Below are 24,281 nucleotides of genomic sequence, written 5' to 3'. Positions count from 1 at the left end.
TATTTTCAATTTGATTAAGAAAAAAATAAAAATCATAGCTTAAGGGGCTTATTAAAGCTGGTAATTCAAACTGTTTTCTAACAATCAGAAAAATATCTTTGTTATCAGATTATTGGAGATAATATAATACTGCCTAAAATGCTGGAATTCATTAAAATAATATATGTTAATATACATATATAGTAGCCATTATTTAAGCCAATATAACTTTCTGGAAAATGATGGTATGGAAAGGAAAAGTTAGCTTACATAACCATAAATTTCTCTCTCATTAAAGGATACACAAAGCACAAATTCATCTGTACACTTAAATTTAAAAGAATAAAAAAACCCAAACACCTATTTTTTGTTAGATATGAAGGATTTTTGCATATAACAATTCAACAGAAATGTCTTTGAGATTTCATGACCTATATTTATTTGCTTACTACCCTATGAATAATCAAATAACAACTTCAAAGTTTATAATCGTTTTTAATTCAAGTAGTTTAATAGTTGCTAAAATTTATGACAGCATGTTAAAATTTTTCTCATCACTTTTTCCAACAAATTCATTTTTTATTTTTCCTTACCCTAAAGTGATATAAGCCTTTATATTGCCAGTTAAGTGCATTCTGACATTGGTCACATTTTTGAAGTTAAACAAAATAAAAATTGATTCATTTTCTAAAGCTGCATTAACTATGTGTTGTCAGCTGAAGGTAAATTTTATAAATGTTTCTAAGACTTAAAATGTAAATGCCCTTGTGGAAAATGCCATGTATCTTCTCATACTTGCTATCCACCTCATAAATGGACACCAACGAACCTGCAATTCACTTAAGACACAAAGAACAAGGTACAACACTAAGACATTAGTGAATCAAGACAACAATGTCACTGGCTATATGCTGATCATTACACATATTAAATCTTTGTGAAAACATCTATTTAAATAATGCATAAAATTTCAAACCTCATATCCCAAAGAGCAGACAGAAAAATGTAGCTACAAAGTGTGAGGTAAGAATCAGGTATGTGTTAGAGTACATACCTGGGATTTTTTTTGTTTCCTGTATTATCCTATAGTAATTACCTGGGTAAAGGGAGGAGGGAGTTGAAAAATAACTGTTATTCCTGTAAGTAGGTAAGCAGATTCTTTCCTGTAGATGACAACTTCTTAGGCTATCATAAAAATCATCCTGGAATCTCTCCCGTGGCCCTATCACTGCAACCAAAAGGACAGGTTAACTTCAATTTATGGTAACTCCTCTGTATCCGGTTGATCTGCTTTTCTTACAACGATAGGAAAACTTTAGAGTCCATTTGATATCCACTTCCCCTCACCCCTGCTCAGATGAAGACGGAATTCCCTTTAATACCAGCCTGGTTTAAATTGTCCCTTGATCTCTTAGCACACCAAACTTTACACAACTCCATACTGTACTTTTCAAATTGTTTATTCATAGTAGCTATGATTAGGAATCATGGCCAGATGCTGTGTCCCTTTTCCACTTCTCACAGCTTCCCTTCCCCAAATAATTTTTAAGCCCCGTGGGCTTTTTCTTCTCTCTCACTGCCCCCTCCCACTACTTTTTTTTAAAAACAATATTACATTCCAGGCGCCCCCTCTGCCTGCCGAAAGCATTTTAATGACAGTTTACTTTAGCGGTCTATCAGCAGACTGCTGCCTCTGCCACCTGAATTTCAATTTCTTAATTTACAGCCCAGATAAAACAGAATGGAGCAGGATCTGGGCTTCTCTCTACATTGGGTTGGCCTTATCAAGCGTGAAGTTTGGCGCATTGCAAACCTATTCAAGTGATTATCTGTTGAGGACCTCTCGAGCCATCTCCATCTCTGCAGCGGGCTGATAAGACAGCTGTTTCTCTAGCCGCTGTGTCTCCCCGGGCCTCAGTCTTCTTCTGATACAAACTCCGCCTTTGTCACCGTGGCCCGGTGCCGGCACTTGCTCTGTGGGGCAAGGGTTTGATCTGAACACACGTGGGGGTAAAAGTGTGAGCGCGTGTGAGAGCCGAAGAGGGAGGAATGAGGAGGGGGAGGGCCAGGAGAGCGTGAGGGGGAGGAGGGAAAGAGTTAGAGACCGGAGGGAGGTGGGGGGCAGGGCGGCGTGCCGAGCGCCCTGGATGGCTCTGATTGACTGGTTGCTCAGCCCGGCTTTATTATTTCAAATTAGACGTGTATCGCACACAAGTGGAAACATAAATCTTCAATATAAGAAAGAGCCTCCGAGCATCGGAAGCAGAAAAACCGTTTCATCGGAGGTCCCGGTAAAGGGGCCGGAGAAAAGACTGATTACTACCAGCTGAGACAGATGGTTTCCTTTAACTTTGGAAACTGCTATTTTTAATTGCTTGTATTAATTTTGCATGAGACGTATCGGCTCCAGGGGGAAGCTTAAAGAAGGCTGTTAGTGTCCCTGAAAGAAAAGGACATGAGGCTCTGATTTGCCCTTTTTCACCTCCGGTGTTTTTTTGTTGTTGTTGTTGTTGTTGTTATTGTTGTTGTTTGTCTTTTCCTTCACCCTCGCCTAGTCGCCTAGATTTTCTCTTTGCATGCTCAGGAAAGACGTGAGTCTATCCTCCTAAAAGTTGCTATTGAGTAAAAGACGGGAGGGAAATCTGGGGACATTTGTGAGAGCGTCTACACAAAATAATCGTCGATCTGAGGCTGCAAATATATTTTCCTAGACACTCTGGGACATGTGCAACAGATCTTAGTCTGAATATCTGCAGGCAAATCATCTAAAGGAGAATGAACCTCATACATTGGTCCAGGAAAAAAAAAAAAAAAGTGTGTGTGTAGGTGGGGGGCTGGGAAGGGAGAACCAACCGAAGCTGGTCTCAAAGATTTACCGCGACACTAGTTACATTTTTAAAAAGAACATTTAAATGAACAGCTCATGGGTCTTTAAGTTTAAACAGCAACCTCAGGATTCAGGGGGAATATTCGTTGAGTGTGCTCTCTTACTTTACAGTCTTTCCCCCTTGAACAGGAGTTTAAAGACACAATGTAAAGAGAAAGTAAAGGATGTTTGAGATCCCGCTCACTGCCGCCCCTGGCACAGTCCCCAACGAAAGTGTTTGCAATGTAAAGAATCTTTCGCAAAATAGTCTTGGGAGTCACTCACCTTGGAGTAAAAGGCTTTACCCCTTTGCTAGGGGGTGGAAGGAGCAATGAGAAGAACCGGGGGAAGGGAGCAAGGGTGAGCAGATAGGCATTTTTGCTGCAATTCCAGCTGGGAAATTCGAGGATTAAAAACTCTGGAGCAGGTTTACCAGACTTTTCGAAGACTACCTGGATTTGCATTTATTTTGCATGAACACTCTGAAGAAAGGCGGGCTCACGCCCGCAAGGGAGTGTATGTAAAAGAGGACAGTGGAAGGTGCGCCGCCAGTTCGGGGCTCTAACTCTCCTGGCGGTTTGTCACGATGGCTGAGTCCTAAGAAAAGCCAGCCTGAGTCAAACTAAATGAGTTTCTGTGGAGTAGGACAGTCTTTTCCACAAAGTCACGTAGAAAGAAACATTCCTAAGACGCGCAGTTTCCGTGTCTCACAGAAAGGGGCAGAAAACATCGTGTCAAGCTTCGCAAATCTTAATTTGAGGGCTGCTCGTCTCTGTCCATGGTGCTAATTCCTGCCTCTCTCTCTTGCATGGTTGCCATGGTATAAATTCACACTGGTGTCAATTTTCACAACTTTTCCCCCCTTACAGTGGAAGGCAAGTCCACATACTACTTTAAGAAGAATAAAAGAGTAATCAGCAAGGTATATGATATCTCTTTCTCATGCAGACATTAAACTATCACATGTCCAATATTATGAACCACAACCCCCTACTCCATCAAACTAACACATAATATTTTTATTCACCTAAGAAGGTTTACTGTTGGAAATTACTGCCTTAAGCCAAACATTTAAGCTCATTTTAATAGTTTAACTTGTTTACTTAAAAAATGTTACAAGTAGTTTACAGTAACCTTTATTATAAAATGTAAAATCACTCCCTCCCTTGCCCCCAGGACCTCTAGTGTAAGGGAATTATTTATCCTAAAAGACATTTTCCACAACAAATTTGCATATTCTTGTGAATAAATGTTCTTTTATATAGAAACTTTAGTAAAATAATCAAATTCATTACTTTTTCAGTTTTGAGAACAATTCTTTTGCAACTTTATCCACCTCACATTTTTGCTCCAAGTTCGCAGTCACTCCCTTCATCTCGCCCTTTTCTGCTGCAATTCAAAATAATGCCAGAAACTTGGAAGATATGTCAGTGTTCATATGACTTAATCATATTCAAATATCTTTTAAATATTTTCTAATGCAAATTCAGATGTTGTGGATAATTATTTTACCAAACTGAGTGAAATGGGGTTGATTGCATTTTTTGCTTATTCTTAAGTGAGATGTTTGCACATAGCCTTCATTAATTATTCACAGGATAGTATGTATTTGTTAATGTTTCAAGCTATGAGACATAAATTTCAAAGTGAAATCTACATCCAGATATCAATTGTTTTAAAGTGGCTGTAATCAATATTTTTTATTCTTAAAAGTTGAAAAAGTACACGTTACTTATAATACATCTATCCATTTCAAAGTTTTAAAATGTAAAAACATCTGTTTTAATGAGGAGGTAAAATAGTATTTTAAGAAACTTTCACTTTTTAAATTAAGTCCATTTTACCTACATAAAAACACAACATGTTAGGGATGACAATACTTTGAATAATATTTTGTCACTCTTCCTGAACTGAAAAAAACCCATAAATACTGAATCTACAGAATTTAGCATTTTGCATTTGAATGAACAATTTTACTGTTTTCCATGTAATTTCTTTACATAATACACATGCTAGATTTTTATTACTCCATGTCACTCCCAGCTTTCTACACCTGCCCTATCATTTTGGGTTATCTACAGATAGATATCATAGTATCTACAAATCTTTTTTGTGGATATAAACATGCACCAAAAAAAAAAAAAAGTATTAGTTTCCACCTAGTTAGAAGGCACTTATAAAATTATAATGGTGAAGATTTACTTCAATGTACTGAAATTATATGGGCATATGCAACTAATTCAATATTAAGAGTATGGTAAGAAGGAGGAAAGACAATTCACTTCATAGGTAAGTCTGATTAAATCAAACAGTATTATACTTTCCCCAGATTTTATTCATTTAAAGGGTATTTCTCTGTAGGGAGCTGGGGACAAGGGGAGGGGTTGAAGGAAGATGACTACAAACCCAGTCTTCTGTTATTCATATATCTATTCTAGATGGGGTGGAGTCTTTCTGTCTTTTCCCCCTTGACTCCATTTCTTTAAAGTTCTTTTCTTTCTTCTTGCTATGAGTTTCACCCAGGTCTAGAGAATAGTTTTAAGTTGAAATTAAGACTCCAGAGGTTGTTATATAAAAAGTGGGGGTAGAGGTTAAGGCATGATTTTATAAATGCTAATTATAAGATGGCATAGATTCAGGCCTTCTTTCTCAACCCCCAGTTATTGTCATGCAAAGTAATATAACTCGTATATTGTTATACAGGCTACACGGGAGATAAACAGGTCTGTTTTTCACCATTAATCATTTATCAACACTCAAGGACACTCTCAAAGAACACTGATTTACGGTATTCCTCACTTCCAAGTCATTTTGCTTTGGGATCATCTGTCCCATTCCCCTCCATGACACCCTATCCTTTTGCAATCTCTAACTCTTACCTGTGTCTTCTTTTTCTGGCATTCTCAAAGATAGTGACTAGTTGTAAATATGTAAAGCAATCCCTTTCAAAAAGGCATATGCCTCTGGAGAAGATACATTACATTGTTTGTGTAAGAATGGTAAGAACTGTCTAGGAAGTTGGTGCTATCTTTCAAGATTGAAAGGAGAAATTCTGGCTGGAAAAGAACGTAGGTCAAATGAATATTATGTCTACTTACACATCCAGACGATCCTGAGGACCTCACTTTCACTTAGAGGAAGAAACAATTATCATGCATAAAACTGTATTTGATCTCCTGAATGCTGTTAAAATATGGGGTTGTAATAAAGTAGTCTTCCTCTATGAAGCAGACACATTGACAGCACTTGGTCTTCTGGTTAAACTTCTTAAATCCTCACAGAAAGAGCCCTGATAAAGGTTCGACTATCTTTGCTGTCAGCAATACATGTGAAGCCCAAGGACTGTACCTGTCTGCAAATGCAGAGGAGTGGCTTGTTGCAGTTTTATATACAGCTGCTCTTTTTGAGAGCCATTAGACACCTCGAAGTGAAGGACCTTAGCTCTACTCAGTACCTCTTTTTCTGGATAGGGTATTTATCCTACACTTTTCTATGCTAACATGAAGTGAAAACTAATTCAAACCGTGCAGCTTTATTTGAGAGCATTTCTGACTTCATCCTTATCTTAAAAGGATGCTTTAAAAAGGGTTTGATGGGGTCACATAAATCTGAAATATGCATATATTAAAATAAAGACATACGATTACCTAACATCTAATACAAAATACAGTACTGAACACAAATCGAAAAAAGGCATGCGGGCAAGTAATGGATGTACATTCATCCCTTTCACTCAGATCAAAGAGAGGGAGCTCTCAATGACTCATACATACCGGACAGGGAGTTAAATGTTATAAAGAAATATGCCATAGATGCAGCAGTGATGGCAAAGGAAATGAATCTTTCTGAAGCAGAAAGATTTAAGAGGAAAGGAGATCGTGCCATATCGCAAACTCTGATAGTACAGTTCCAACCCTCACACGTTGCTCTCTCCACATTTCTTTTCGCTTCTTGCATTTCCCTTCGCCGCCAGTGTTAAGTGTACCTCCCCGCACAACTTACCTTGAAACGGGACTCCATTGAGCTCTAGAGAGTGACACAAGCCCATAGCCAATCGTCTCACGCGGCCCCGCCTGGTCGGCCTCAATGGAAACCTCTGGACCAATCAGGATCCTGGGGCGATGAGCAAGTTACGTTGTGGCGCGATTCGGCGTATACTTCCGCGCGTGCTGCCCGGGATAGGAGCCTGGCAGAGCAGCTGTACACACGGCAGTGCGGAGGCAGAGAAGGGGTTGGTGATACGGTGCTATAAATCTGTGGTCCAGTCCACCTCCCTTTTAAGACGTCCTCCCCCCTATTTCTGTTCTCAGTTAGAGATGCAGCAGCTTACTCCTGTAGCGACCTACTAAAAGGCAACAAGGAGAAAGACATCGTCTTTTTGAAAAAACGTTCTTTCGTCTCTTTTCTTTGTTCCTTGGTTTTTCTTGCCCCTTTTTGTTTAGTTGAACGGCAATAGGAGGGCAGTCTCTCCGTCTTTTTAAACTCTTTTTTAAGTTTCCCCTCCCCTTTCATATTTTTTTTCGCCATTTCTTTTAGCATTGGACTTTGGGGTCGAAAGCGTTTCTTTTTATTTGCTTCTTTTAAGCCGAGCACAGTTTAGGTTTCGTGCTGTCTTAAGAGAACTATCCAGCAGCTTCTTGCTCATCCTTATTGGGAGAACTGCACCGTTACTTTAAAAACACACACACACAAAAACCTTAAGGGAGAAAGGTAAGTTTCGGTTTGGTTTCTTTAATCATTAGTTGCAGCGATGCGCTGGCAAACCCAGAAAACCTGTAAGTGAGCGGAATACAGAATATGAAGTTAATTGCACATGTTTGTCTCATTTCAAAGCTACTGTTCTGCTTTTTTTAATTTTAAAGAGCTAGACTAAAAGACGGTGGACGCATGCTTAGCGTACTGAATATTCACAAATGTCCATGTCAGAAACTTAAGTGGCAAATGTGGCCGGGGGGAGCAGGGGTACAATGGGAGGTTAGATGTGGAGTGAGCTTCAGGATTGAGATTGGAAGTTCATTTCGTGGGAAGAGAGGGATAACTTGGGTGTTGGGGATGCATGCCTCTACTTTCGCTCAGCAACCGAAGAACCGGAGAGGCTTTAGAATCATTAAGGGGAATCAGAAGCCTGGACTGGCAGATTAGACCAGCGAAAACCACAGGCTTAATTGCATTAACCAGATAGCATGTGCTGGGGAGATGGGATTGCCAGATGTAATTTAGATGCTGCACCAGGCAGCGAGTTGTAGTTGACTGAAAAAGTACATGCCGCCTGAGGGCTGGGGCTGGGCTGAGGCTAGGGTTGTTAGAAGCTGTCAAAACTCATCATTGTATGCGGGCTCTGATTCAGGGACTTCAATTATCATAATTCAGTTTTAAAAGAAGATAGCCAATTTGGGGCTGAATTCTTAAGCCTGTACCGGATATGAGATTTCCTTTGTTCGAAAAGCGTAAATAAGATCCTTGGAGCTGTGTCCGTGAAGTGGCGGCTGCTTGGGAGCCTCGCTGTGCTGGGCTCTGGGAAGTGGATTCCAAGCCCTGTCCTTGGTCCTACGCGGCTGACTTCGCCTTTGGGGTGAGGGGGAACCCCTTTGCAGCCGCGAGTCTTCGCAGCCACCACAGGAGCCAACTCGGCTACGTAGCCCTTACCTCCTCCTTATCGCCCCCCCCCTTCCTCGAATAGCTATTGTTAAATTGACGCCAGGAGAAAGATGGTTGGGGATGAGAAGCTGGGCAGATAGGCACACGCTTCATTTTAACTTTTGTGATTTCTCAGGGTTTAGGAGAAACCAGTTGGCTTTCTACTGCCAAAGAGAGGATCCAGGGTAGATGTGGGAAAGGAGGAGGATGCTCGTGGGGCGGGGAGGGCGGAAGGGGTGGTGGTGGTGGAACGAGGTGCTGGCTTTGCCTAAGAGAAGTTTAAATTATTGGCACGAGGGTGTGTGGGTGAGTGTGTGTGCGTGAGAGCGCTCATGTGGTGCTCGGGAGGCAGAGGATGGGGAAAAGCTACAAAGCCGGCTGGGGTTAACGTCTCCTTGCTCCTCACCCCACCCATTCTCCCGGCTGGGAAAGCCAGCGCACGGCGTCAGCCTCCCGGACTCGACTCTGCGAAGGGCGGTGGGGGCTAGGGATGGCAAGGTGGCATTGCCCACCACTGGAGCTCCGCGGCGGACGAGACCTCGCGTGGCCATTGTTGCTTAATTTATGCCCAACACGTTGCTACGTACCCACCTATTTCACGTCTGTACAGAATTAATACGAGAGCTATACAACTGTGACAAATTGGAGGTTGGATACGTTCCCCGTTTCCCATTTTCAAGTACCGGTTAGCAAAACTGATGGCGAGCCTGGGTATTTTCTCTCGTAATTACCAGCTGCAGGTCTGGTTTTATTATGGCGAGGGTGAGAGAAATAGGCAACCATTTAGTATTTATTCTTAACACTGCTGGACAGGGATGGAGGTCTCTGTACTTTCTCCCTGAAATGCACGGATTCTGTCCCCTCCCCTTCTCATGTACAAACACTCCAGTTGGTTAAGATTCTAAACCTTCAGCCTTTCTCCGCACCCCTATTTATTATACCCAGCCTCTGGGGGGTGGGAAGGAGATTAATGTTTTATTTCCCAGGCCTACACTATTAACTGCAACCTATAAAACGTAGGCTTAAAATGAAAATTTTTAGAAAGTTACACAGCAGACAATAGTAACTGAAGAAATTATTTTCCAAATTGAATATGAGTTTCTAAAGGTCACAAAAAGGGTGTTCGTATTTTGGGGAACAGAAGGGTAGGAAATGTGTTTGGGCCTTACGACTTCCTTGTAAAATGGCTTCTTAAATGGGACATCTGAAAGATTTGTCAATATGAACAGATAAGTCCGCAATATGTTGAGAGTTTCAAAGTTGCTATGGGGTTAACATTTTATTTTTTAACTCTCGCCCTTTCTTATTGCTGTCATTGCCTGAGAGTGTCTTACAGCAGGCACTTCTTCCCCATTCCCTCTTTTATCCAAGTGCTTGGGCACCTCGCTTCATAAAGCTAACCTGTTCTGGAGCTCTTCACAAAAACCGCTATGGTTGTAGGCAGAAGTGGTTTGGAAGACTTGGGGAACTCTTTTGAGAGCTCTCCCATAATTTAGTCAGCGTCAGGAAGTAGGGCGTAGGGCATTCTAAGAGTTTTAGACAAACTAAGTAGGCCCATTTTCGCCTAACGTTTTGGAAATAGGCATTTTTAGCAATCCCGCGTGCCTGGGATGGGAATATTATAATTAACCATTTACTGAGAGGTCAAAGAGGCGCAGGCGCTTTGAGCCGTTTTCCCAGGAACCCACACAAAGTCAATTAAGGTCATTTAATTGCAAATCGCATTTGGGGTGACACAGAAATGTTGATATAGAATCAATTAGCTGTATCCGGTGTCCCCAGACTGGGTCCCACAAATTGAGGGATGGCCTGTCTCGCTTTTGACCTTGGTTGAGTTCCCTACTCTTACTATGCTGATTAGACTTCGCCCAAGAGGGCAAATTTGCCTCTCCCACCCCCGCCCTGGGTTAGACGAGTCCCCTCCCTTCCCCCCCACCCCGCTCCGCCCGTCGCATGGGGGCGGGGAGCGCTGGACGCCCTTAGCGGACCTTGCTGCATCAAACCCGCATCATGCCCTTGAAGCTGTAACCTCGGTCACGTTCTTGCGGCGACTCGGTCGCCCACTTCTTGGTTCCTTTCTCTTACCTCCTACAATTTCAGGTAGGTATGACAGGTGATTTTTTAAAAGTAGTATTTTAGGAGAGGGGCTAAGACCGATGCCTTTGCAATGAAAAAAAAAAAAAAATCCCAACTACAGGTGCTCTCGTAATTAAGCGGCCGAGCAGGTGTAAAAACGTGCTCCAGCCGCGTGGCTCTGGGTTCGGTTTTGACTTCCAGCCGTGGGGCCGGGTCTGAGGACAGGCACAGGTTTTTCTGGGGAAAAGGGATTGAGCTTGGCGAGGGGGCGGGCTGAGGCAAGGCAGCGATGGGACGCCCCCTCGGTGAAGAGTTGGCCATTTCGGGTCTTGCGTAGGGGGGCATTAGAAGGATGCGGCTAGCGGCAAGCGTTTTCATAGCCGAGTGCAGGATTTCCTACTTTGCGTTTGAAGCAGAGTATAGCACCCCGCACAGGTACTCTGGGCTTAAACGTCAGGTTCCCTCTAGAGAGGCAGGGAGGGGCAGCAGGGGCTAAGCCTTTATTTTCTTTCCAGGGACAGGACCCCTTGGCTGCGAAGTAGGGGGAAAAAGAGACTTTTTAAGAGACACACATATGTGTGTATACTTATATATATTTATAAATATATTTATGAACACATAAAGTAACCCCCATGCTAGCTGCTCTGATTCCCCGTTAGCGCCCCGGGCCTCGGGGTTTGCAAACTTGCACCTGGAATCGACCTCCTCTGGGCGCTCAACGCTCTCCACTGAGTCCAGGGAAACCTTGTCGGGGAAGCCTGGTGAGATTCGGAAGCCCGGAGGGACGGAGCTGAGCTGCTGAAGCCCGGCGTCTCCCTGCAGGCACGGACCCGCGGGGCGGTCGGGCAGGGCACGCGCCGGCGGCGGCCGCGGCGCCGCGAACTCGCCGCCGGCCCCGCCTCCTGGCGCTCTTCCAAGCAAGCCCCTCCTTCCCGCCCCGCTACAAACGGCGGGACCGCGGCGCCCGGGCGTCACTGAGGCAGCAGCCGGCCGGGTGAGGAGGGCGGTCGCCGGCGCGGCGCGGGTGGGGCGGGGGTTCCGCCGGCTTTCAGTCCCCCTTCCCGCCGCAGCCACCGCCTCTCCGCGGAGCTCGCCCAGAGCGACTCCTTCGCCGCTGTGCTGACGGCCAGCGGCACGAGCCGTAGTAGCTGCAGCTTCGAGTCACAGCAGGCAAGTGCCGGGGGCGTGGGGGCGGGGACGGCGCCCGCGCCTTGCCCCTGGTTCATTTTGGGCGCCGAGGCTAAGGTCTGTGCGCGCCCCCGCTGCGCCTAGTGGGGTGGGGGTGGTGTGCCCTAGTCCGAGCTCTGGGCGGGAACACTGGTGGGGGCGGCGGAGGTTGTGCCCGCGAAGTTCCTAGAGCTCAGCCCCTTGCGGCGGGAGTGTAGAGAATTGGGCGCCTCGGGGGGTGGCACCGCCCCTCCCGTGGGCGCAAGCAGGTTTGGGGCGGCGGGAGCCGAGCGGGGCCAGTCGCGCCTGGCAGCGTGCACGGGCGTGGACGTACTCGGGTGCGGCCGCGTGTAGCGCGAGAAGGAAACTGCTGGGACGCAGGTGAGTGTATTGGAGGGAAAGTGGGGGAGGGGGCTTTTCTGGAAAAAGGGCAGGATTCCTGTGTTGGACTGGCAACCCCGCCTTGCGGGAGGATGTGTGCACTGGCTTCTGCGGAACACGCCGGGGTGGTGTCTAGTGTGTGCCCATTTGCTACGGCGCTTCCTTGCGCGCGGTCCTTGGAGCTCTCGGGGCGTTTGGAGACTTGCACTGGCCGCTCTGTGTGCGGAGGTGGTGTAGGGCCGCGGGCGCACAGAGCAAGAGCAGTGATGATCCTCTTGTGCGTGTTAGGTGAGGCCCGTCGCAGCCGCGCGAGGTCGCAGCTCGCGGTCACATCTCGGGTTTGCGCGCGAGGCGTGCGCTGCGCGGGAAGCGCGGGCGCTCTGCCGGGCGAGGCCGGCTCTGGGATTTCAGTTCGCCTGCCGTGGTTGCGGCAGCTACTCCTCTAGCTTGGCCGTGAGGGCCCGCCGGCGGCGGCTCGGGTGCACGGACGTGTGTGCGTGCACTGGTGAGACTGGGGCAGCCAGTGTCGGTTCACTGGCAGGTGCTCCTCCAGTGGCCGTGACAATGCCCAGCCAGCAGAGTCTTTCTCACGGCATTTCCTTAAAAGCCTACTTATTATCCTTGAGGGCCAGAGCGTAAAACCATGCCTCTAGATGCGAGCTATGAGCATGGAGTTGTAGCTGTCCAGATGGTCATTTAGAATTGTGTGCATTTTTAAAGACCGTCTTTACGACAGAGATTTTCAAGTCCTATCGTCTCCACATTTTCTGAAAACGTGGGAAAAGGAGGATTTGCTACGAGTTGTCCACTCTCCTTTATTCCCTCCCTCAAAGAACGATTCTTTGCAGTGCCCAAATGTAATACCTTCAGCAAGGACAAAACCGCTTTTAAAACTTAATTTTCTAGTGGTCCTATTCCTAATAATTCTTCATAAAAATTTAGCTCAGCCTCAAAACTTACGGCAAATCAGTCCATTTAAAACCATTCGAATATCAATTGGTATGTAATGTCCCCATTCCCTCAAGTAAAATCTGTTTGTTTGAAATATTGTTTTGTTGCCCTTGAAGAGTTTTCTCAAAAGTCGTTTCGCCACAGACGCTTGAATTTCCCATTTCTTGTGGAAGCTGACCTGGAGTCTCCATTTTGGTGAGCGGGTGGAAAAGCTGTCCTGGATCTATCTTGTCTTAGGAACCTTAGGGTATATAAATGGTGACTGTATTGCTGAGTGGACCCGAATGTTACTGCATTTGTGGTCGGGTCCTTAATAGGAGGTTTGTTGGGATGTTAAGGTAACACTGTGAAGGTTGTGGGGAGGATATAGTTAGGGAGGACGTTCGCTTGCAGTTTTAAACTATGGGAAGAGAAAGAAGAGGAAGAAAACATCTGGGAGATAAAGGCCAGAATGGGGTAGGAAACATTAGAATATGAAGAAACACGCTACTTTAAATTTTCTGTGATTCCTCTTTTGTAATTTTTCCATTTTGAGAGAGTATTTTTATTTTTGTGTGATTAAAACCGGCCCCTTGTTGCCTGTTATTTGGGTAACTTTGTGCTGCCACCTTTCGGGGAGTTAGTTTTTTTTTTTTTTTTTTCTTCTTCCCTTGAAAGACAACTTTAGGTGTATAAGCCCCTCCCTCTTCCTTGTCTTAGGTGTTTTCTTTCTTGTGTAGTGTCTTCTTTCAGGAACAATCAAGTCAGCTGTGTTCAGTGCACACGCTCTTTCCCTGTGGTTCAAGGGAATTTTAGTTTTAGGGTATACTCCTTGTTTAGAACAAATACCCAGTGCTGGTCAGTGTCTGCCACTCTACCTGTTACTTACTGTGGAACTTTTTTTCTTTTTTAGGCCTAAGATGTGTTTTTATAGATCCTCTCTGATTTAGTTTTTTTGGTTGATTTGTTCTGGTTACCGCCTCTTCACAAGAGAAAAACAAAGCACTTCTGTCCCAGTTTCAGTGGTCTTAGTTAAGACTCAGTTCCTGGTGGGTTAAGGGAGAATGATGCTGTAAGTGTCAGTACCATCACTCCTTGAACCAACCTTTTGGTTATTTGTCCACAGACAGATGCTGCTGGCTGAATCCCTGTAACCAAGCACTCATGGCTTTTCCAGCCTTCCCTGCTTATCTTTTAAAAATAATGCGCCTCCGCTCCTGCCACCCCACTTCTGTTCTAGAAGCAAGTCTTAGGTTCTCTTTAAGGACACAATAAAGCCTTCCAGAATATCCTGACTTCTAAGCTGGGATCAACCTTTTCCGCTTTCTTTGCTGAAAGACCTTTTTTTTTAAAAAAAAAAAAAAAAAAACTGTGACGCTTTTCAGGCATTAGCATGGCACAAGAGTACCACAGTGGCAAATCAGCCTTCATGTTCTTTTTCCCCAAAGGACTAGATACTCTGAAATAGCTTCTTAAGCTTCTTACCAAGACTGACTTTACCATTCACCTTTTTGATGGCTTGTCTGCATGGTAGGTAGCATCAGTTTTTTCACTCCCATTTGATGTCTTATTAAATCTATCATATCATCACATTCTTATTACCACCTTTATCACTCATAATATTTGGAATTGTGAGAGGCTAGAAAATGTGGTACTTAGCTTGGTTTGGTTACTTTTTTGTTGACATTTTAAGGGGGCCAGATAGGTGAGGTGGTATTAGGTCCGGATGGTGTGCCACCCTGTGGAAAACCTGCCCATAGCAGTCTACCCCCGGCTATTTGTTTCTTGGCTACTCAGCTGGACAAGTCAAAAATTATTGTGAGCTACCACATTTGAGTGTGTGTGTGGCAAGGTTAATTTTTTTATTTTATTTTATTTTTTTGTGCCATGAGTGCTTATAGGCAGGACTGCTTTTCCAGCTTGTAACCGGTATGGTTGCACATCCTCCCCAATCTTGAAATTCTTAAGAATTTTTGTACAAGGTTACCCTGCATTTTCATTTTGCACTGGGATGCACAGATCACGTAGTTTTCCTGGTTAGATGCTTTCCCACTTGTTAGTATTTAGCTGTCAGCGTGGCTGCTTTGTTGATACATTATACAACTGTTTGAAGGCTTTATGTCTGGTGATGCCACACCTGACTATCAAATTCACTATGGAGGACATAAAATGCATACAATTTTTTCTTGCTTTGGCCGTTTTTATTTTCGAGATGTAGAAATCTTCACTGATATGGTTATGCACAGAGCCCACATATTGTAGTTCAGTGCCAAATCCACACTTTTGTATGTTCTAATTTGGGAAGAACATTTATTGTATATTTGGTTCAGGATACTAGATGGTTTATAGTGCTAGTTAATTATTTCAGGATTTCAAATAATGTAAATTTGCCAAGTGGAAACAGAAGACACTTAAGCTTAAAAGACAGTGCTTAAAGGCTTTTACATATTAAAAGGTACTTTTTTTTTTTTTTTATAGCTTTAAATGATAACTTTTGGAGCCTGAAAAAAGTCGAAGTTTGCGTAATAAAATCCTAGATTTTTGTGGAATACTTAGGATATTTTTCACTAGTAAAGTTAACCGATTTGGCTTTCAGCTTGTGTGATGTGTAACATACGTTTCATTTTAGTAAGGTCGCTAGAATAATTTTTTATTTCAAGGGAAGATTTTCTGTATCTCTAGGCTTGTATTCCATTGTGTAAAACAAAACAAAAGGTAACTCATGTGTGAGCAACGCTGTGCTAAATGCTTTCTCATAGACATCTTCTGCTTTAATATCAGTGCTAAGTTTCTAGAGATTGGTCTTAATAAAAATATCTATTTTTGCAACGAGTGTTATTTTCTCAGAGCTTTGAATTAGGCTTTCTGTGCTTCAATTGAATTGATATTCTTAATGACATGTTACGTTTTTGAATATTGCTGAATAGTTTTGTGTGATAACAGATACAGATTTTCATTGTAAGAAATCTTTATGAAGAGAAGGATGGGGCTTTGAGGAGTGAAATAGTTAAAATAACCCAGAAAGTCGTAAGAATAGGTGGAATGGGGATAAAACTAAACTAGTTTATAGAATGCCTTATAGTACCTTTTTTTTTTAAACTTGCAGTTTCGTTAGTATATATTTATATTACTGGTTTCCATGACATCAGTTTCTGAATGAAAATGAATAGCAGATAAGGTCTGACATGCAAAATCCCCTTTCCCACTTTTAAAAATGTATTTTAAAAAACTTGACAAATTTAAAATTATATTTATTGTAGGACAGTGACAGTAATGATAGCTTTTTTTTTTTTTTAAGGCACATTGAAGGTTTTGCTTTAGCACTTGTATATTTTGAACCAGGTGTATTATCTACAGTTTGATGTACATGTATATTTTTCCCTTGTCCAATCTAATGCGGATGCTCCTGATAAACCCATTGTAAGTTGAAAATGGCATTAAGTTAAAAATGTATTTAATATGCCTAACCTACTGAATATCAGAGCTTAGTCTAGCCTACCTTAAACATGCTCAGAACATTTATGTTATAGTTGGGCAAAATTATCTGGCAACACGGAGTATCCGTTGTTTACTCTGGTGATCCATTGGCTGAGTGGGAGCTGTGGCTTGCTACCATTGTCCTGTATCAGAGAGTCTCTTACCACAGACTGCTAGTCTGGGAAAGGATCAACATTCAAAATATAGTTTCTCCTAAACGTGTATTGCTTTTATATCATCATACAGTCGAAAAATCATAAGTTGAACCATCATAAATTGGGGACCATCTGTACTGATAGATTTAATAGTCAGGTTTTTCCTTTGACTTAAAAAAGTTTATCATGAAAAGGAAATTTATATTCTAAATGTTCTTTTCTTCCAGAATTTTGTTTTTGTGGGTTGTTCATTATTGGAGATTATTTCAGCAACTTTAAAGACTATGTTAATGGAATATCACCAAAATCTTTTGTAAATATCAAATCAATAAACTGTTCCTTCAACATGGATTTTTATTCCTTTTTTTCTCACTGAAAGCTTTAGTACACACTTTCTGGACTAATTTCATCTCTTTATGGGACTAGGCAGTGGTAGTTGTTTTGAGATTCTTAGCTTTCCTGCATTTTTTTAGAGTCACTCTGAAATTGAAAGTTCTTGTTAATATTGAGTGGCTGGAGTCTCTTTATAAGCATTTGAAGAAAGCTGTAGCTGTCTCTTCCTAGAGAAATATATACAAATAAGAAATTTCCATACAGTTTTTAGTATTTTGCAGTTTGGAAGAGAGAGTGTTAAAATGAGGTTCCATTTGGGAAATAGGACTTTGGCAATTAGAGTTGTCGTCTTATACTAGTGAGAAAGGGATGAAGCCATTCAGAGGTTCTTGTCTGCTATTGAGTTAGTGATGTGCGCCTTTAGTGTTCTTTGAAGGATGACAGACTCTAAGCTTGCCTGTCTCAGTTTGTTTTAAAATCCATTCCATTTCTGTAAACAAATAATCACACACATAAGGTCTTGTGAGCACCGTGTAGCCAGTTTATTTGCTGAGTTGTCTCAGTAGGTTTTGTCCCTTAGGTTGAAACTCTTAATTTAGCACAGGCAAGTGGAAAATACTAGGCTAGAAGTCTGAAGTTTTCAGCATCTGGTTTGGTTTAATTACCTATGTCCTTGGTTTCTTAACCTTTGATTGTGTATAAAATCTTACCCTCCCCATCTCAAGGACCACGTAAAGATGAGCATATTGAAGTGCAAGATTTTTGGCAGTGAAATCACATTGACTGAATTGGAAAGGTGGTAATAGGTGGTTACCTCTTGATTAGTTTTATATTTTTGGCTTTCAGTGTGTTATGAACCATTTTTAGTGATTTTGTTTTTTTATAATACACCATTATATGTTTATTTTTGCCGTTGAAGGAAAAGAAAAATCCCAGACTGCAGGGAGGATTTGGGAGAGTTGTGACTTTGGACATTTCAGTGTGGAAATAGACATATTTATACCTATGATGATGGAACTTGGAAAGTTTAAAATGCATTTTCCTTGAAAATATAAATAATGCTAAAACATTACATATGAGACTGAGGATTTAGCCAGCTAACATTCCAGGAATATAAATTTCTTAATTTAAATTTCTCATATTTTTTCAGTGAAAAATCAAAATTTTAAATTTAACCATTTATATTAAAATAGTCCACATTTTCCCTGATTTGAATTTTATTTAACCTCTTATCAAGGATCCATTCCTATACATCACAAAATGAAGTTTACACAGAAATACATTTTTTCCCCTCATTGCTAATGGTGTGAACATCATTGGTGGATGCCCTGTCAAGTAAGTTATTGGAAATTGCTCACTTGTTCAGATTTTAAAGGATGTTTAGCACTTTTTTTATTCTTTAGGCATCATTTGTGTATATCAGAAGTGTAAGAGCTATTTCTCAAAGCAAATCACAGTGTATCTGAAAATAAATTCAGTGAATTGGGTAAGGTTGGGAAAATATTTCTGGAGCAATTAATCTTGTTTTCTCTGAGCTGCTTTTCAAAAGTAAGAATTTTCTGTTATACTGATTTTGCTTTATTGGAGGTGACATGGCAGGTGAGGGGGTCATCCACCTTTATTGCAGAAGTATCCAGAACGTGTTAAATATACAACATTTATTGTAGAGAGTGGACAAGTTTTTATAACCTGTTCCCAGGTAAGGCCTATTTCTGTTTGAGTTTATTCAACACCACTTTTGATCTCCCCAGGTGCTATTTACTGATAACTGGCTTATTTTGTTTAAAAACCCTTGGGGTCTTTTCTGTCCTATGATTATAAATGACTCATGGACTTTGCCCAAATACGAGGTCATCAGTGCTTTTGACTTTCATCTCTTCCCTTCTCCATAGTCTCCCCAAGGAACTTGAACTACCCACAGCCTTCCTCCCCTCTTTGGAATGCCTCTGTACTTGCCCTCTGTCCCTTGTTTATCCTTTTGAGCCTTGTGCTTAGTTCTGGGGCCTGGTAATTTGGGATCAGGTGCAACCTGCTCACTTGTTCCTTTATTTTCTTGTCTTGCTTGTGCTTTTGCATTGGCTCTTAGCACTTCGTTACATTTTACTTAAGAATATCTTCTGTGACCTAGTGAATCACTGATACCAGAAGGAGCAGTTGGTATCAGTGGACAAATTATTTCTGCCACAGGTCCCGAAGGGTGACCCGTGAGCTTCATATGGCCTGTAGGTGTTTTGATTGCCCTGAACTGTGTTTTAAATAGTTTTGAGTTGTTGATTTAGGGTTTGGTAATATATAAAGATCTAGAGCCAAATGTCTTGCTTCTTGAAAACTTGGAAGGATGGAGCAACAATGGAGTCGACATTTATCGACTGCCCCTTGAGGATGAAGCATGACTTGTTTCACTTTGGCCTTGGTTTGTTTTCCTGGTCTTGGTGTCTCTAATGCTCTACTTCCTAAAGCCCCGTGAATTGAAAAGACGACAAAGGCAGTAATTCTAAAGATTTTATATTCTTTTGATCTCTCGTATTTGCAGATAATGTTTGAATCATGTTAAATTGAAATTGCTCCTTACACATTTAGATCTTACAGTCTCCTTTACTTCAGAGAAGATTTGTTTTGGGTGTCTCCTTCCTTAACCCCTGGTTGAAAAACAGTTTCTCCTTTTATAAAATGAGCTTCTCTCAGCTTAAGTTACCTTTTCTCTCCTTCCCCCCTGGGATTTTAGACCTGTCCCCATTGGGAGTAAGGATTTCTCCCTGCCGTTTGCCTGCTTCTATTTGTTCAGATTCTTTGGGGTCAACATTGTTACTTGGTGCTGTAAAAACTAATAGGAAGTTATGAGCTGTTTAAAAGAGGCCTGTGGCCCACCTGCTAACCTCATTGCTGATGGTGTGAGCTTATAAATGACATTCTCCCCTCAGATTGTTGTGGAAAAAAAAGAAAGCTGATATGAGACTGCCAGGTGTGTGGTTTATGTGTGTGTTATTTCTCTCCCTTCCCCCTTTATTTTTTTCAGTTGTCAGCCTTTTCTCCCCCACTCCAGAAGCAGCGGGGCAGCCTTAGCAAGGCGCTCTCCCGTGTGTGCCTTAGAGCAGGGTGACGCACCAGCAGAAGTAGAAAGGCTCCACATGTCATGTTTGGACCAATGCTGTAATTTTATTTTACAATAAGGAAGGTGGATAATATTAATCTACTCCTGAGCATAATAGCGCAATTTGAATAGCAGAGAGCAACTTCGGTGTGTGTTGATGTCTAGTGAGATGAATACAGTTGAATGCCACGTAGGTAGAAAATGTCAGTGTAGAGCCTTCCTTTTGGTGACTTTAAGCACTTACATTTCTAGTTAACTTTTGTTCAGCCTGGCAAATAGATATAAAGATCTGTTTTATCAACCCAGCATTAATGTAGCTTCTTAGGATGGAACAATGCCCATAAAACCTTGCTCTCCTGGCAGCCACTTGAGCTAGGCCAGTTATAACGATGAATCAGAATGTGCCCCTGTATTGAACATCTTAGCAAAACCCTTCAGAATAATAGCTTCATGTTGGCAGTTTTAAACATTGGCTTACTCTGCAACCCAGCCAATTTTTGTTTTTTGTTTTTTGTTTTTTGTTTTTTTTTTTGATATTTGGAGTGTGAGTACAAGTGTATGCTTACTTAAATACTTAATTTTGAATTACATACACTTAAATCTGTGTATGATTTAAAAAAATCATTGTTAGGTACATTTGGAACTTACTTTTCTGAGGCACTTAAAAATTCTTGGTACCAAGCGTCTTCTATTCTATGATTACATGATTCTCTATGATTACATGATTCTTTTAGATGAATATGTTGCTTGTTTTTGTTGCTCCCTGCAACATCTGATTGTGGCACCTCAGGGTGGCTTAGTTACTGGATTGGGGTGGGGAACTGAACATCAGTAAAAATAAGCATGTTTTATCCCCCTAAAGATTGGGAGTCATTCCCGTGGAGCTTCTAATGACTTTGATATATGTGGGCTGCTAGTTAACTTGAAGTCTAGGGCTTTTCCAAATTCATCTAATTTTGTTTTTAAGTTTTGTTAAAGGATCTATAAAAATATTCTTCAAGTTTTTGTGTTGAGATTATGTTCAGAAGCCAGGAAGATTGTGTAATACTGTTTCATCACAAATTACTAAGAGCTGTATACTGAGAACATTGAGACGTATATAAAGTGCCCTTTACCTCATATTTCTTGGTCTCTCTGCCTAAGGAGATGAGGCAGAAAATAACTTAAAAAATCACACAGTCCGCACTCTTGCATTTAATAGCAGAAACTGAGTGCTGTAGGAATTGAGCAAAGGGACACATCCCGGTAGTCTGGGAATCAAGGGATCAGGCTGGGTTGTTGCTTATTGCTTTAGGGACAGGACTGTGTGTTTTCTTCATCCATTTTGTCTATTTTTTGCTTTTTGTGTCTTGTTCCCTCCCCCGTTCCTCCCATATCGTTTTTGTTACCTTTGGTTTTCTTTCATGGCATGAGTAACTATTTCCTAGTTTGCCAAGAGCTCAGTCACAGGTGGAAAATATTTATGCAAAACCTACTCAAGTTTTAGGGTGTGGCTGGAGAAAGACAAACTGACTGTCTTAATTCCACTGTTGTCCCAGAAGAGTGGATCTGAGGCACGTGTGTGTCAAACTACATGAAGCTGGGAGTTTCCCCCAGAGTTTTATTCTGTTGACAACATTATGTGCCAGCAACCTCCTCTGGGTATGCGTTTATTTTTCAAAACACTTAGGAAAAAGTCAAAATAATTATAACTTTTTTGGCTTCCTCCCTTTTAGGAGTATAGTTGCAGGAGCAAGAAGCAAGTAACAGGACAGTAACTGGGATGCTTTTCAGAGCATTGATCTATGCCTTCTCCTTGGGTCATCTTCATGCCTAAGGCCATGTCTTCTAGGAGCATGTGTTGTCTGGGCTGCTGACTATAGCTTTCTTAGGCCAGTGCTTGGTGTTCTGAGGCCTGGCTGCTGCTGTTCTCCCTTAATGGAATTTACATTACTGTTTTTTGCTTTTATTTTTTTTTTCCTTGAAAGTTGATTGAACAGCCTGTACACTGCATTACCTTTTTGGTGTACTGGAGAGGCTCATTCCTTCCGTTGGAACTGTTTGGGAAATAATTTGTATTCTTGATTCTTGGACTTTCTGAAAAAAAAATTCCCAAATAGTTTGGCTGACTTACAAACATTGTTTTGTGGACAGTAGGGTGAAATCGTTGGTTTTATAGTGAATAATAGTTTGTGATCTAGACAGGAAGAGTGAAGACATCTGTTTTGCTTTTTCTTTTGTACAACTTCTATGGTAACTTCCAAATGACTCCCTCTTGAGAATGTGAGAGTAAGAAATTTTATGTTGGCCAGTCAAGTTAGCAGTGGATTGGGATGGGACAGCAGGGATCTGCCACTTTTTAGTTGTTGACTTACCATTAGGAAGATAGAAAAATATGTGGAGTTGGCAGTTGAAGATGGTGAACTACCCCAAGGTGATGGAACCAGGAGATGGAACATTTCCTCTATTAATGGTGATAACACCTAGTCTTTCTGTCCTTAGAGAAATTTGCCACAGCTCCCTGGGGTGATGTTTTATAGGGGAGGAAGATGAAGCTCAGAGGTCAGGTGGTTTGCCCAAGGACACAACTAAGTGGGGAAGTAGGATCAGGTCAGACTCCTAGTTCTGTACCTCTTTCCATTGATCCTAGAATGATGATGTTCTTTCCACTTTTGGTAGTTCTGCTGGCTGTAGTTTGTTTGAGGTGGCTGAAATCAGATCCAAGAAGCAACTCAGTTTTCATGTTTGGAGAATATATTGCTTCTCTTAGGGGTGTTTTGTAATAAAATGGTGTGACTCCAGCAGCAACTGTACCTCACCTCCATATTAAATTGCTGTAGAGGCTGTTTGGTTCCCCAGTGGAGGGGTTGTCTAATAATACCAGCATTATTGTTTATATTTATAATTTTTTTTTTAAGCTTCTCTGTGGTCCCTATAGCACTCCTAGCAGTATGCCCACAACTTGTTCCTCAGGGCCAGGATTCTGACCTTGGATTATTTTAGGTCCATGACTGGGTGACTTCTGGAGGCAATTCCATCACAGGCTGGTGACTTTCTGATGCCAGCTGGCATCCTTGACTTGCAGGATTACTTTTTGGAACCGTACAAAGTATGGATTGGTTATTATCTGTAAGCAAGGAAATGAAGACACTGTTTTCAGGCTTTTTTTAGGATGCTGTTAAAATCAAGAAAAAGGTGAAAGTGACATTGAGATAACCCTGGCTCATTGTAGTAGATAATCTGTAAAGGCTGTTTTTTTAAACTTGTTAGGTTTTTGAAAAAAAATGTGTTCCCAATCAGGTGGGATTTTAGAAATACCACTTTTTGTTCTGAGGAAAAAATGGCAGGTCAGGTGTTAAGTAGGATGTATGATATCCAAATTGGAATAAACAAAATATCCACTCAGTAAAGATTGTTCTTGATTCACCTTTCTCCATAGATTTTCAGTATTTCTCCAACTTTACTGTTTATCCAACTTTACTGTCAGAAAAATTGGTTGGGGGTGGATGACAAAGAATTACAGATTCAAAATGACTTTTTTGCTCTTCCCTAGAAAGAGGCCATCTGTGCTTGTTCATTACTTGATCTCACATAGTGTGTTTGTAGTAGAAATTCAGGAAAATATTTGAAGGTCACTAGAGTAGTAGAACTCAAAAATCTGGAATAGAGGTAATAATTTAAAGAAAGAATATAGTACTTGAGACTGATAATCAATTGAAAAGTATTTGCATCTGTAAGTAAATCATGAATGATAGGTAATCTTACTAGAATTTCAGTCTCTACAGGAAAATTTTTGCAAAAACTGCCTTAACTACTCCCATGTTTTCTCATGTCTTACATATGCAATTTTTATATTACTTTTGAGTCTCTTACGTTTACTTAATGTCGTGATTCCTTGTCCCCCTAAGCTGTGAGGTTAGTGGTGCGTCTTTCAATCCAAATGTCTTAGAATTGAGAAGCTGAAGTAGCTGCATGCCAACATGTTCTCTGATTTATCATCTCTGCAAATATTTTACTCTTTCTAGAGTATAAATATTATCCTTGTGCTATGCAAAGCTGGTGTAAACCTGAGAAAATAAGGTCATCAGATTGTCTCTACATATTTCAAGCAGGTGCCTCTGGTATAAAATTGGCCCAACAGGCTATGCACAAAGCAGTCAGGTGGGATCCTGCCAAGGCTGCTCGGTACCTTTTAGCTGTAATTTAGAAT

The 24,281-nt window shown here is 41.7% G+C and overlaps 1 protein-coding gene across 27 annotated transcripts in view; it reads left to right on the top strand.

Annotated features, from left to right (window-relative positions):
- ELAVL2 (ELAV like RNA binding protein 2) overlaps window positions 1-24,281 on the top strand; it is a 165,176-nt gene that overhangs the window by 17,163 nt on the left and 123,732 nt on the right. For 10 of the 27 annotated variants that reach the window (XM_030919724.1, XM_030919719.1, XM_030919726.1 and 7 more), the window contains exon 1: window positions 7,125-7,555. The exons of 4 other annotated variants lie outside the window; for them this stretch is intronic. The gene's annotated coding sequence lies outside the window, so the exon portion shown is untranslated. Of the gene's footprint in view, window positions 1-7,124; window positions 7,556-10,214; window positions 10,583-10,800; window positions 10,994-11,500; window positions 11,729-11,852; window positions 12,107-24,281 lie in introns of those variants that run through there. 13 more of the 27 variants (XM_030919725.1, XM_030919723.1, XM_030919717.1 and 10 more) reach the window with 7 other exon arrangements.

The sequence above is a fragment of the Rhinopithecus roxellana genome, chromosome 16, assembly GCF_007565055.1.
Source record: "Rhinopithecus roxellana isolate Shanxi Qingling chromosome 16, ASM756505v1, whole genome shotgun sequence".
Taxonomy (NCBI): Eukaryota; Metazoa; Chordata; class Mammalia; order Primates; family Cercopithecidae; genus Rhinopithecus; species Rhinopithecus roxellana.
The sequence above is the reverse complement of the archived record's forward strand: the minus strand, read 5'-3'. Positions and strand labels throughout refer to the sequence as shown.